Genomic DNA, 15,641 nt, shown 5'->3' with positions numbered 1-15,641 from the left:
GCAAAGGAGGACCTTAAATATAAGAACAGAGATGAATCCTTCAACTCAATAACCCTCCAAAGAAATCAAGTGCTGTGTGTACAACTGAGATCCATGAGAGTGCCCAGTGGTACGAAGAGTGTAAGCTCATCGCATTTACAGTTGCATATTTCTAGCTAGAAATCTCTAGCAGTGTCCCAAATATGATAGTAATTTCAATGTAGGTTACATCATCCTTGGATAAAAAAAATAAAGCAGTGATTGAGACATCCTACCATTTCGTCATTTTGGGTTGTTTTTGTGGATTATTAAGCAAATACTTTACGTATCACACCGATGAAAACACACTGATGACGCTTGCTGAATTTAGTCTCAATGAACCCTTTTTTTTCTTTAAAGTGAACTTTTAAGCAAATATTTGCTGTTTTGTTTTACTGAATGAACCCATTTACTATTTTTCTTAAAGCTTAGAAAAGTCCTCTGAAACATTCGGATAAAGCTGATAATGAGCATTTCTTATTCTCTCATATGACTTTACAAACTTTAACTACAGTACGCTTTTGACACACATTTATTGAACAGATCTTTCAAGTCTTATACACACCTTATTCCCAAGATTAAAAAAATATATATCTAGAAATTTTAAGAAATGGTCTTGGAATGAAGAAAGACTTGGAGAAACAGTAGAAGTATTTCAGAGCTTCAGAGCAACTTTAAACATTTACCATGAGGAAATCAATCATAGTCTAAAGGCTGTCCAGGAGTTCCCTTTGTGGCTCAGTGGGTTAAGAACCCGGCATAGTACCCATGAGAATGAGGGTTCGATCCCTAGCCTCGCTCGATGGGTTAAGGATCTGGTGTTGCCATGAGCTGTGGTATAGGTTTCAGATGCGGCTCAGATCTGGTGTTGCTGTGGCTGTGGCTGGCAGCTGGAGCTCCGATTCTCTGATTTGACCCCTAGCCTGAGAACTTTCATATGCTGCAGATGTGACCCTAAAAAGGAAAAAAGAAAAAGAAAAAAGAACTGGTGGACTACTACCATCTCCTGGCCTCCGTGACCACACTCATGGCTCTGGAGGCTCTGCTGTGATGGGAGTCAAGCTGGAAGGATCTTTGTTTCAGTTCTGCCCCTAACTAGCTATGCAATTCTGGCTAGTCTATGGACTCTTTTTCATCATCTGTAGAAATCATCAAAGTGATAATTTTTTTTTTTTTTTTTTTTTTTTTTTTTTTGCCATGCCTGTGGCATGCGCAAGTTCCCAAGCCAGGGTTCGAACCCACACCACAGCAGTGAAAATGCTGGACCCTTACCCAGTAGGGTACCAGGAAACTCCAAACTGATTATTTTTAAGGATCTTAGTACCGAAACTACTTGATATAAGCCAAATGTTCTCCACAGAACTGTGAATAAATTCAGTGAATTTTTAAGAGGATAACAGATTTGACATGTCAGATGGCCTTGGCATGTGTTTTTGTTGATTTTCGTAAAGGTTCAATCAAGGCATCTCCAACTGCCAAGTATACTCAACAGGGAAGGGATGGCCTCTTCAATTTTCCTTATGGTGCTGGAAGAACTGGATAGTCACCTGCAAAAGAGTGGAATAGGACCCCAAATTATACCACTCACAATAATTAACTCAAAATGGATTAAGGACTTACATGTAAGAAGTGAAGCTGTAAAACTCTTAAAAGAAAACATAGGGGAGAAGCTCCTTGACACCAGTCTTAGCAATAATTTTTTTTGGATTTGATAGCAAAAGCACAAGCAACAAAAGCAAAAATTAACAAAGGAGACTACATAAAACTAAAAGGCTTCTGCACAGCAAAAGAAACAATAAAGATGAAAAGGCAACCTATGGAATCAGAGAAAATATTTGTCAAGCATATATCCAATAAGGGGTTAATATCCAAAATATGTAAGAAACTCATACAACTCAATAGCCAAACAAAAACAAAACCATAAAAATCCACCCACACACACACACACACAAAACCCAAAGGAAAAACACACACGTAGAAACTCACCCACAAACAATCCCATGGGCATAGGGCTTGAACAGACATTTTTTCCAAAGACATACAAATGGCCAACAAGTACATGAAAATGTGCTCAGTATCACTAATTATCATGGAACTGCAATTTGAAAACACACCAAGATATTACCTCATACCTGTCAGAATGGCTATCATCAAAAAATCTACAAATAACAAATGTTGGTGAGGATACGGAGAAACAGAATACTGGTGCACTGTTGGTGGGACTGTAAACTGGTGCAGCCTGGAGAATTCTAAAAAAATTAAAAATAGAGCTACACTATGACCCAGCAGTCCCACTTCTGGGTATATATCTGAAGGAGAGGAAATCCACATCACAAAGAGACCTCTGCACTCCCATGTTCTTTGCAGCATTATTTACAATAGTCAAGACATGACACAGCCTAAGTTTCCATGATAGCCGAATGGATAAACAAGATGTGGTGTGTACAGACACAATGGAACACTACTCAGCCAGAGAAAAGAAGGAAATCCTGCCATTTTTAACAACATAGATGGACCTTGAGGGCATGATGCTAAGTGAAATACGTCAGTCAGCGAAAAACAAATACCATCTGACTGTATTTATACACAGACTCTAAAAACATCAAACTCATAGAAGTAGAGAGTGGAATGGTGGTTTCCTGGGGCTGAGGGGTGGGGGAAATGGGGAGATGCTGGTCAAAAGGTACAAACTTTCAGTTATGAAATGAATAAGTTCTGGGGATCTCATGTACAGTTCTGGGGAGCTAATGCCTACAGTCAATGCTATACTGAATACTTGAAGGCTGCTGTGAGATTAGAGCTTTGAGATTCTCACTCTGACAAAGCAACAAAATGGTAATTATGTGAGGCAAGGATGTGTTAGCTAACCTTGTTGTGGTAAATGTTTTACCCTACATGCACTTATCAAGCCATCACATGGTACACCTTACACTTACACAATGCGACACATCAGTTATATCTCAATAAAGCTAGAAAAAAAGAGGTTTCAAGCCTGGCCACTTTGGGCCTGGTTCAGGTCATCTCCCTGCCCCATTGGTGGCCCTGTGGGCAAAGAAAGGCTCTTCTCAGCTATGACTGAAAAAGCCAAGCACCAAATGGCATTAACTAAAGGTTTGTTCTGCGCGGGTGAAGTCGAGGTGGGCGCAGTGCCGGGAAGCCTGAGGGCTGGTGCTAACCTGATGTCCTGGTTCCATCCAGCCCTCCGTTTCCCTTGCTGTGAACAGGATCTTCACTGTTTGTGTTCAGGACGATGCACTAGCTCAGATGCGCATTTGGTGCCAGCCAACTGTTGACATTTCGCAAAGACTTGGTAATCCGATAGTTTAGTTTATCCTTTTAGTGGGGGAGGGGGGATATCTAACTACCTTTTCCAACTAAAACTAAAAAAACACTTGCTCCCAGGATGTGTGAAATCAAACGTATTTTCCCTTGCGTGCTCTTACCAGGCTCTGTGGCTCCAGATCCTTTTGTTTAGCTTGCTATGCCTGCAATCTTCCCCATTTCAGCTGATGGCAACTTCATCTTCCGGTTACTCAAGGCCAAAAGTCCTGGAGTTATCCCACATCCAGCTGGCCAGGACATCCTCTTGGTTCTACCTTTGTTCAATATCCAGACTCCAGACTTTTCTGACCACCACCACTACCACCATCCAGCTCCAAATCTCTAGCATCTCTTGGCTGAATCCTTCCGGGAGCCTCCAAATGTTCTTCCTGCTTCTGCATGTCCTTGACACATCAGCCAGAGCGATCCTGTTACAACCCAGGTCAGACCACATCACGCCTCTGCTCAAAACCTTCTGTGCCTGTCATCTCATACCTGGTAATGCAAAAATTCTAACTGTGCTCTATGAAGCCCCACAGGATCTGGCCCTGTGCTGACTCCCTGACCAAGCCTCCCACTCCATACAGGGCTCCTTGCTCCTTAAGCAAGTCAGCAACACTCTGCCCCAGGGCCTTTGCACTGTCTGTTTATTCTGTCTGCAATGCTGTTCCCCCAGGTCACCGTCTAGCTGTCTCCCTCACCTCTTTCTGGTCTTAATGTCACCTTCCCAGGGAGGCTTACTGGGCTCCACTATCTAAAAGTGCCAACAACCATTGATGTTTTCTGACCCCTTCCTTCTTTACATTCCTCCATCATACTTATGCTATCTGGCAAACTGTGTATTTTTCCCTTATTTGATTTCTGTTCTTTCTCCATGAGAACATAAGCTTCTTAGAGGCAGGGCTTTTTGCCTCTTTTATTTGCTGTGGTTTCCCCAGCAGCTAAGAGAGCACCTCACACTTAGTAGGTGCTCAGTTATGACTGGATGGAGCCAGGAACACTGCCTGAGGCAGCGGGATATGAGACAGGAATGTTCTGCACGAGTTTGCACATTCAGACCCGCTTCCTGTTCCTTGCAGAGAACATTACAGAATGGTTCCATGTCATCTTTTCTCTGGACTTGAAATCTAGACTTTGTCTAGCATCATTTTCATAGGCTTGAGCATCGCCGGTTCTCCAGAAATCTTTCACACAAACCAAGCTTGGCTTTTCAGAGAAAACATAGGCTGTCAAGTCTCAACAGCCTCAAATTTCTTCCTCTCACTGAAACCTCAGATCATTTGCCCTTTCCCACTTTTTCTTCCCTCTCAGAGGAATAGGCATCAGTCATCCAGGCTGAGTTTTCAGCTCCTGCTTCCCACACACAAGGCAGTAGAATGGAATAGTTTCAGGGGGTGGGGGTATGGGGGGGTGTCTCCTGAGTCAGACAGCTGGGATCTTACAGGCTGGATGACCTCACCCAGGTTACTCACTATATCTAAGCCTCACCTGACCCACCTGTAAAATGGACATGAGGACAATGTCTACTTCATGTTGGTATGAAAGGATTCATACAGGAAAACACTTAGAACAAACTTTGGCAAGTCAGATACAAGCTAGGAAAAACGAGAGGGACCAAATATTGCCACTGTTACCTTGGAACTGGAGAGATTTTTTTTTTTTTTTTTTTTTTTTGGTCTTTTTACCATTTCTTGGGCCACTCCTGAGGCACATGGAGGTTCCCAGGCTAGGGGTCGAATCGGAACTGTAGCCACCAACCTACGCCAGAGCCACAGCAACGCGGGATTTGAGCCGTATGAGGTCAGTGCAGACTGTTTTTTTGTTTCAGTTCTTTTCTGTGCACTCTTATGTGTATCAATATTAAAAAAATTCTGTGCTGTTTTCCCTGTTAATCTGTTTTCTATAAGTTTCATTTACAGGTCCCTGGTTACTGAACCTAAGAGGATCCAAGAAAAGTTCTTCTCCTCAACATGGTAAATATAATTCAGTTGGATCTTAGGAAAAACATCTTTTCCTTCAATAGCACCTGTCTCTTCTCTCCCTTTGCCCCTGCCTCAAACCAGACCCTTACCAGCTCCTGCAATTATTAATGCAGAAGCTTTCCAAAGGCTCAGTGTTCCTGCCTCAGGCCCCTTTCCCTTGATCCACCCTCCACAGTGCTACAGGGAGCTTTGCTGTAAGGCAGATCCAAGCCTAATTCCTGTGGGAAGAAGCCCTTCAGTGGCTCTTCCTTGTCAACAGGAGAAAGTCCCCATACCTGTCCCACTCTTACCAGACTTCCTTTCTTGGAACATCCTGGGCTGCTTTGGGACTTGCTTTCTCCCCAGACCAGATTTTCTTCCCTCCAACATGGCCATCTGCACAGATGGTCTGTTGAACTTGCCTTTCCAGGCTCGTTGTGACCATCACCTCCTCTGTCTGCATCTCACAAGGTAAGTTAGTCACACCCTCCTCTCTGCTCCTTGTCTGCTCTTCTCCCAGGCCCTCGAAACACTGCATTTATTTATTTACCTATCTATCTTTTTAGGGCTGCATGTAGGGCTAGGGGCTGAATCAGAGCTGTAGCTGCCGGCCTACGCCACAGCCACAGCAACGCTGGATCCTCAACCCACTGAGCTAAGAGGGAGGCCAGGAATCGAACCCCAGTCCTCATGGATAGTAGTTGGGTTTGTTACTGCTGAGCCAGGACAGGAACTCCCGTGACACCGCATTTGAAAGATCTGTTTACACACCTGGCTCCCCTCTGCATCTCCAGCCTGTGTGCTCTTTGAGGACAAGAACTGCAGTGTAGTCATTCTGTGCCCTGACACCCAGCCCTGAGGACACCAAGGGCCGTGTAAATGTTTAATAAAAGAGAGCATGACAACTGGCTTTCCTCTAAAAGATAAAACAAATGGTTCTTTGATGTCCCAATTATGCTACGTTATTTTCTGTTAGAATTATATTTTAGATCTGGAAAGCACCTTAAAGTTTACTCCAATCTTGTCTTTTTTTTTTTTTTTTCTTTTTCTTTTTAGGGCCACACCCACCGTATATAGAAGTTCCCAGGCTAGGGGTCAAATCTGAGCTGTAGCCGCTGGCCTACACTGCAGCCACAGCAACACGGGATCCTTAACCCACTGAACAAGGCTAGGCATCAAACCCTCATCCTCATGGATCCTAGTCGGGTTTGTTAACCACTGAGCCAAGAAGGGAACTCCCAATCGTGTCACTTTTAAAAGCCAGGGAAATGTTAGTCAGGAGTGGTATGGTCACTTGCCTGTGGTAATGGCCTCCGGTGGTCTGGTTCAGAGTCCTGTGTGTCAGGTGGTCATGGTGTCCAACACCGAGCAGAAAAGACACCTCTGTATTGGCTTCTAGTATTGCTTGGGTATATCTGTGTGATGAAGGAAACAGCCATTCCACTAATAACATATGTTTATGGTGCTTTCATTTAGTGTCCTGAGCACTGCTGACATAGTGGAATTAGAGCAATTCTAGAGCATTTATTTTTATTTGAAAAGATTATTAATGGCACTCTAAAATTATTAATGTAGCCTATTGCAAATGATGAGAAAACTCTTCAGCATTTTGTTTTACAAAGACCTACTTGAATAAAAGAGCATGCTGGAAATGGGGAAAAACAGTTCAAGTAATCTCACTCTAGGATTGTTCCTTTTATTGGGGAAATGCTAAATGTGATCTGTATCAATTTTTTTTTAGATTTATTGAGGTGTAACTGACAAATAAGAACAGATATATTGAAGGCGTACAACATGATGTACACATATATACATCTACTGTGAAATGATTACCACGATCAAGCTAATGGACATATCAATCAACTCACATAGTTACCATTTGTGTGTGTGTGTGAGATGAGAACATTTTATGATCTAGTTTCTTGCAATTTTCAAGTATACAGCTAGTTATCATGTTGCACATTAGATCTCCAGCACATATTCATAATTGAAACAGCTTAATTGAAACTTTCTGCCTTTTGACCAGACACTGCCCCGTTTCCCCAGCCCCTAGAATTATTCCTTTTCATGTTACATCATTATTAATGATTCACACAATTATAATTGTATCTTGGGGAAACAAGGCCTTTGATATAAAATAATAAATTATATAATAATTTAATCTCTGGCATCTTAAACTCAAACCAGGGCAAAATCTTATTTGGCAAAGACTGTAGCGTCACGATTGCCACATAAATGGGACAAGCAATTGTTATTTTGTTTGTTGAGCAACCCCCCTTTCTTCTGAAACTGTATTCCGGGAAGCTTCTAGTTTAATATACGAATTCAAATGAGTTGCCCTTTTTTTATTCGACCTCAACTCACTGGCATTGTGCTTGTCACCAGGCGTAAAGTTGGCGCCAGCTGGGCCAATCACTGCGCTTTATTACCCAGCAACAATGATTGGTCTGAGAATGCGCATGCGTTCTAAGCTAGCCCAATCAGAGTTTTTCCTTGGCTTTTCTAAAAGCAGAAGCCGGAAGGCGAAAGGTAGTGGTGCTTTACTCTCGCTGGATGCTGGGGAGGTGGAACGACGACGTGAACTGTAAGTGGCTCTAGTTGTCGCTGGGATGTAGAGGTGATTCACTGGGATTGAAAGCAGCCACAGAGAGGAGGAGGCGGAGGGAGGAGAGAGCTCTCTGACAGTGTGAGAGGGTCTGGTTCATTGGTTCATGAGGCACCCCTCTTCCTGTGGCCTGGTATCTTTGTTTTTTTTTTGCTAGTTTGTGTAACCAAAACTTTGTTAGAACCCCAAAAGTTCTAACACAGGAAGATTTTGTTTTGCTTTGTTAGATAAACAAGGTAAGCAAATGTGCTTTCTCTATCCTAGAATGTAGATCACACTGCCTGCGTGAGGCAGCTATTTTCAAGCACGCTATATATTTTTCTCTCAGGCTCTTTCCTATTTCAGCATTTCTGTATCACTTATGTAATAGAAAATTAGAAAAATAAAGTTTGAAGAATGTGTCTAGCCACCTGGCTAAGCTCATTCAGTTGCCAAGCAGTCCAGTCAGCCAGGCAGATTTTAATCTGGAAAATTTCTTTTAAAACTAACCAATTTGATGCAGACATTTTTGTTCAAATGCTCTATAGATCAGAGAAGAACCAGTTTTTTCAAGAAGCAGCGTATTCATAACAGTTAACACCTATGGGAGGAAAAATGTTTTTGTCTTGGGCACATGGTCAAAAGTAATGAAGGATTGAATAGTTGCATTAATCAAATAAAATACTACCTTTCATATTAAATTCTGGGAATTTGAAGCCAAGACAACTGAAATGGATTTCACACAGCATAGTGTAAATCACAGAGTTCTTGATGGGGAGGAGACTTAAAGAAATAAAATCGCCATGGCTTTGGTTTCTTTGAGATTTTTTCAGCAGGAGAGAGTTGGGGCCTGGTGAGTGAGCTAAAGAAAATGAAAAGAAAAAAAAATGCTGTCACAATCTGCATGGACACCTGGGAATAGGAGGGGCAAGGGAAACCACTTTTTCTCAAATCCTTTCTACCAGCTTTTGAATTTATTCTTGCCTGAAGTATTTTCTTCCACGAGCAAAAGGAAAAACAGCAGAAAATGAAAAAATTTCTGTCATCAAGTTGCAGAGCTAAGGGCAATCCAGTATGTGCATCCCCGGACTCTCATATTTAAAATTGTGTTTTGAATGCATAAGTGTTTAGAAGGTTTATACAACTTTGAAGGTAAACAGGAATGGAAGACATACACTGAGTTTAATGCTGTACTCCCTTGTTTGCAACTCTTCTCTTGCCTGGAATTCAACAGATGTCTGATGGGATAGCTGGCAGGAGGCTTGGATGAAGTCACCAAGGGAACTGTTTGGCTTTAAGTTTGTTTAATTGTTTTGGCAAAGTCAATATGTTGCTCATGGGTAGAAATAGAAATAATGAGGATATTTGGGTTGATATTTCTGATTTTTTTTGAAAGAGCTGCAGTAGAAATTTGGGGTCTTAAATAAACAGAATAGATAATTGGGACCCCAGGAAAAAAAGATGTTGGGTGATGATATCCATTGCTTAACTAAAGGTTTTAATGAAAACTGGACTCCACCAGGACAAGAAATTCAATCCCCTAGAAACCAGTCTTGTAGAGGAAATAGCAGATTTTTGGGTAACTGTTTCATTTGTGAATATTAAAAATACTTTTGTGAACAAAAACTTGGACTGGACATTGTGAAGAGAAGTTTGTACTTTTCTTGATAAGGATTCTTGTTATATATGTGTATCCCTTCATGGTGACACCTAATTTACCAGTATTCCTCAATTATCTGTAACTTTGCCATAACTCCAAATATCAGGAAAAAATTGGCCCAACTACATACCCCCAAGTCCATTTATTAAAGCCCTTGCAGTTTATCCATAGATATTCATATGCTATTCTTCTAGTGTTTTCTCCTTTGAGTAGAACACTAGTGTGCCACTGTCCACCCACTTGCATGAGCCAGACCCCTAGGAACTATCCCAGGATCCTTCCTTCACCCAAAATCCCCATCCAGGCTATTCCCCATTGACCTACATAGCTCTCAAACTCTTCACTATCCTTCACCCTCAGGAGTTCTTAATTTATTTTGTGCAGTGGAGACCTCTGGCAGCCTGGTAAAGCCTCTGAGCCCCTTTTTAGAATAAGACTTAAATTCATTAAATCAAGTACATAGGATTACAAAGGAAACCAATTATGTTAAAATGCAGTTATCAAAATATTTTAAAAATTGAATTATAACAGAGGTGCACCTTTATTAATGCATTATGTAACATGGTATAGTGGCAGGCCTGACAACTACAGTAATTTTCAGGCAGCGATAAGTGTAAGTGATATCTTGATAGAGCTGCGGCAGCTGTAATGTGATCTGAAGACACCTGTGGCTCCTCTTGGTTGCACGGTCACAGGTGCTGCTGATACTACTGTGGGTTATTATCTACAGTCATCAGCGAAGGAAATACTAAATTTCAATCAGAGGTGGGTGAAAATAAAGAAGGGCTTGTTTTCCTGTCCAAGTTCACAGATTTCTGGGGAGCCCAGATAGAGCTCTCTGGCCTTAGTCCAAGCCACCACCATTTCTTACTGAATGTACTGCCACTCTCTCTTATTGGGTGTCCTCCCTTGCCCAAGTCCAAACCATCATCCACTCTGCGGCCAAGGCAGTGTTTCCAAAATGCAAAACTTGTTGTCAACTATCCCCCACTACTTATACCTCAACCTCTTCTTTTTACTCTTAGAAGCAACCCAAAAGCTTGGATCTCAGCCTTGGGGGATTCTATAACACGGATTTTCTTCTTTCTCTTTGACCACAGCAGTTTGGCACCTCTGTTTCTCACTGCTAGGAAGGCTCTCGAAGCTCTTTCTCATGGAGTTAATGCTTCAGGTTTTCAACTCAAACAGCACTTGCTCAAGGAAGCCTTCTTTGACCTCTGTAACCATTAGGCTCGTTAAGTACTTGCAGGATGAAGAAATGAATGAATAAACAGTTCCAAAGGCACTTAGCATCAGAAAATCCAGTGGTGGTTATAGGGGTTGGGTTGAGAAGGAGAGGCAGACACATGACAGCAGAGAGAAGCAATGATGATCTCTCATCCTTTTGTTTGAAGAGACAAAAGTCCTCAACTAAAACCAGACACCTTTTCCCCTTAAATTGAAGCCTTTCATTGTAACCAAGAGAGTTTTATGTACATTGACAGTCACCAGGAGTACCACTGTATTATGGGACAGAACATTAACTATCGTTCTAAGGTCAACTCTAAATATTAAGAAAATGTTAAATTACATTATTATATTCACATATTAAAAAAGAAATATAAAATGATAAAAATCAAGATTTTCTTTTGAAAATAAATGATGTAGAAAATTCATGTACGAGGTCAGATGATTATAGAGTGTGTGTATATGTGTGTATGTAATATGTGTGTATACGTATTTATTTTCTGGAAATAGATTCTTTGATCCCAATATTCAGATATTGAATTTCCGTATTAGATATAAAATATATTCCTTCAACCAAATAACTGAGAAGTCAAGTAGTCAGTGGTTGATGGTACCAGTGGAGAATGAGATTAATGAAGCCAAATCATGGGTAATTTTCTCACAAACTGAATGGTAGCATGTGTTCTGTGACACAGATTTCATTCCCACCTCCAGCTAGACCTGGTGCAAATGCAGGCCTAGGGGACTGGGTACAAGTACATGGATGGATGGTTTAAATCCACCATCGATAATGAAAAAATGCCTAAATTTGACTTGTAGAAGGTAATTTTGATGAGTCTTTGCCATGCTCAAGGCTTGGTAGTAGGTACTGGGATGTATGGAGATCCCATAACAGCATTGGGGCTGTTTTCTTTCTTTTCTAAAAATTTTATTTTATTTTTATTAGAGTATAGTTGATTTAAGGTGTTGTGTCAATTTCTGCTATACAGCATAGTGACCCAGTCATATATATGTGTGTGTGTGTATGTATATATGTGTGTATATATATATATATATATATATATATATATATATACACATTTTTTTTCTCATACTATCTTCCATCATGTTCTACCCCAAGGGATTAGATATAGGCCTCTGTGCTGTTCAGTAGGACCTCATTGCATATCCATTCTAAATGTAATAGAGGGCTGTTTTCTTATAGGATTCGGTGCATTCTTAATGAAGTTGGACTGTTGTATAGGGTTCCCCCCCCCCCCTTGTTTTTAGGGCTGCACTCACAGCACATGGAGGTTCCCAGGCTAGGGGTTGAACTGGAGCTGCAGCTAGCGGCCTACACCACAGCCATAGCAACGCAGGATCTGAGTGGTGTCTGCTACCTACACCGCAACTCACGGCAACACTGGAGCCTTAACCCAGTGAGCAAGGCCAGGGATTGAACCCGCAACCTCATGGTTACTAGTCAGATTCGTTTCTGCTGCACCACAACAGGAACTCTGTATAGGATCTCCTATATCAGAGACAATTTACAAATAGTAGTGGTTGGCGAGCAGAAGGCAGGACATTTTTATCCTGAACACTCATAGTGGCAGATGAATCAGGAGGTATTCACCCTGCAGACCTTCAGTGTGTGAGGCAAACTTGGAGCAGCAACGCTGGAGAGGCTAGGAGGCCCTTCCTCTCCTTTGGGGAGCATCTTACAAATATTGCTCAAGATTTGGATTCAAACAGAAAGCTAACTGATTGGCTTATTTCCATATCTGTTGCTCATCATTTCCTCAAAGTAAAACTACAGAAAGCCCTCCTTCCTTGAGGAGAAGGAGGAGGAGGCCAGACCAATCTGGGAAAGCAACGGGCTATGTGGGCTGGAGCCAAGGGCCTGGGCTACAGCCCTCAGTGACTCTTTGGGCCTCTTTTCTTTTTTTTTGTCTTTTTAGGCCCATTCCTCCAGTGCATAGAAGTTCCAGGCTAGGGGTCGAATCAGAACTATAGCTGCCAGCCTACACCACAGCCACGGCAATGTGGGATTCGAGCAGTGTCTGCAACCTACACCACAGTTCATGGCAACGTTGGATCCTTAACCCACAGAGCAAGGCCAGGGATCGAACCCGCAACCTCATGGATACCGGTTGGGTTTGTTATCACTGAGCCGTGATGAGAATTCCTCCTTGGGCCTGTTTTCATTCCCTCTTTTCCCCTGAGTTTGGACTCAGCAGCCTGAAACAATGCCTATGATTATGTCACACTCTGTTATGTCAAAGTGACACAAGCACCTTTGGGCTGGGACCATTGAAATGATGAAGTGTTATGGTCTTCCTTCTTAATGCTTATTCAGGGAGCTTTTCATTTACACATTATTTATATGCAATTTTGGGTGAAAATTCAGTATTGTCCTTGCATGGGACAATGCATATTCTTGTATATGCTTTTAATCAAATGAGATGAGCCCCTTGTACCCTACGTGCAAGCCTGTGTATGTATTTCTAAACTATCTGCAGTAAGACTTATCATGGACTGACATTACAATTTTGAACAAAAATAATGCTCATGGTTCAAAGGAAGAAAAATAGATTTAAACCAGAAAACATTCTGGAGCTCCCATCATGGCGCAGCGGAAACTAATCCAACTAGGAACCATGAGGTTGAGGGTTCAATTCCTGGCCTCTCTCAGTGGGTTAAGAATCTGGCGTGGCTGTGAGCTGTGGTGTAGGTCGCAGATGCGGCTCAGATCCCTCGTTGCTGTGGCTGTGGCACAGGCTGACGGCTACAGCTCCAATTCGACCCCTAGGCTGGGAACCTCCGTATGCCATGGGTGCAGCCCTAAAAGACAAAAAGACAGAATAAACAAGGAAAATTCATATTGACTTATGGTAATTCTTAAGACAAATTCAGAAGAATTATAATCTGCGTAATAAGCTTTAGCCTAGAAATTTATTACCTTATCTATGTCTTAGGTTGATAGAAAGTAGGAAGACAAATGCTAGCATAATACAAACCTTGGAACAGTCAAATCATTATGAATTATTATATTTACTGGGCAATTTAGAGATTATTTATAAATACTGTTTCTGATTTCTGTCATAGAGTTAAAAAGCATGGGATACGGCTTTCTACATATACAAGAATAATCCAAATTTAAAATTAAAAAACAGGAGTTCCCATCATGGCTCGATGGTTAATGAACCCTAAAATAAATAAAATATTTTATTGTTGTATTTTTAGGTACAGCCCTAAAAAGACAACAATAAAATAAAATAAATAAAATTTAAAAACATAGAAAAGAATAATAATGGTCCATGGAGATCTCATGATACCCGGATATTGAAGCATAAGAAAATTCTTTTTCAAGTCAGAGTTCTATTATGTTGAAGAAATGACTGGTGAACAAATGTGGTCTCTTTCCTTAGTTAAGGAAATAGAGATATATATTTCACTTATTTATGATGATTATAAGTGACCAGCATGAGAATTTTAAAGTCATTACACAAGGATACTATCCATCACTTTTACTCCATTTCTGTTTTTAATGGAACAGAACATACAATTCGAAGACAGTTTTTAATTAAAATTGAAGATAAAAGAGTTATTTGGGAGATGTTTCTGTGAACAGAGAATATTGATATTTTTTAATTGAATTCTGAATGGCTTTCCCAGTAAATAAGAATGCAGGGATTTCTCTCAAACTGCATGGAGTACCTTAGTGATTAATGACCAGTCATTTCAAGAGTCAAAAAGAACCTCACCAGTTTTTTTTTGTTTGGTTTGGTTTGGTTTGGTTTTTTGGGTTTTTTGTTTTGTTTTTTTAGGGCCGCACTTAAGGCATATGGAGGTTCCCAGGCTAGAGGTCAAATCAGAGCTATAGCCATTGGCCCACGCCACAGCCACAGCAATGCCAGATCCGACCTACACCACAGCTCGCAACACTGGATCTTTAACCCACTGAGTGAGGCCAGGGATCGAACCTGCATCCTCATGGATACTAGTCAGATTCGTTTCCTCTGAGCCAGGATGGGAACTCTGGACTTGACCAGTTTTTGATGTGAGAGAAGGAACTACTGTATTTCCATTTTAAGTATTTATTCAACTGTGGTTTAAGGTGCATTAATAATAAATAGATTTCAAAGTTAGAGTGTTGATATTATTAGTCCATAGTGAATGGTGTAGTTGGCCATTATTTAACTTGTGTAATAGCACCTCTGTCCTATGTTAGCCTTATTTCCACACCTATGGTTTAGAAATGTCATTTTCCCTCAGTAATTATGAAGCTGGAAATGACTCTTTGCACTTGGTTCACAGTTCTTTTTACCATTCACAGTCTTCTATGAATATGAAACCCTGGAGTTTGGTTGGTTTGAGGAACGTTTTATTTCCAGCCCACACATCTTGAGATAGCACTTTATAAAGATGACTGAAGGCTGTGAGGGGATTTGCTGTCTCCGTAGAAAAGGTATTATAAAGCAGCGGAAGAAAAATGGACAATACAAAAACCCAAAGAAAATTCCCCCAACAGCACAACAAACAGATTTTCTGTAGCCACAGAGAGCCCTTCAGCACCCAAGTTTCACCCAAATGGCAGAGCTGGCTCTAGAGAAAATAGTGACACAGATCTCTGATTTGTCTTTGGCCTGTTTAGCCTCCCGGGTCAGTACCTGTCTCCCTACCACCAGGAGCTTCGCTTCCACTCTTCTTCCATCTCAGGTGCTCAGCATCCCTTTCGCTATTTTAATTTTCATTTAGGTAGAAAAGCCTGCTCTGGCGTCTGCTCAGGACCCAGGAGCACAGAACCAGAGCTGTTGCTGCTCAGCTCAGAGACAACAGCAGAATCTGTAGAATTCTGACAGACACTGTAAAGTCACCTAATCAGTTGTAT

The 15,641-nt window shown here is 41.3% G+C and overlaps 1 long non-coding RNA gene across 9 annotated transcripts in view; it reads left to right on the top strand.

The window, feature by feature from the left end:
- The first annotated feature begins 7,634 nt into the window (after nt 1–7,634).
- The window catches only part of LOC146395980 (uncharacterized), a 350,884-nt gene continuing 342,877 nt past the window's right edge, over nt 7,635–15,641 (top strand). For 7 of the 9 annotated variants that reach the window (XR_014829587.1, XR_014829589.1, XR_014829596.1 and 4 more), the window contains exon 1: nt 7,832–7,884. This is a non-coding gene — a long non-coding RNA (uncharacterized LOC146395980). Of the gene's footprint in view, nt 7,889–15,641 lie in introns of all 9 variants that reach the window. The other 2 variants (XR_014829584.1, XR_014829600.1) reach the window with 2 other exon arrangements.

This window comes from Sus scrofa, chromosome 15, assembly GCF_054392235.1.
Source record: "Sus scrofa isolate SSC_HxYL_T2T_F1_AM1 chromosome 15, Sscrofa_HxYL_maternal_Yorkshire_Landrace_v2.0, whole genome shotgun sequence".
Taxonomy (NCBI): Eukaryota; Metazoa; Chordata; class Mammalia; order Artiodactyla; family Suidae; genus Sus; species Sus scrofa.
This window is presented reverse-complemented; position numbering and strand designations above follow the sequence as displayed.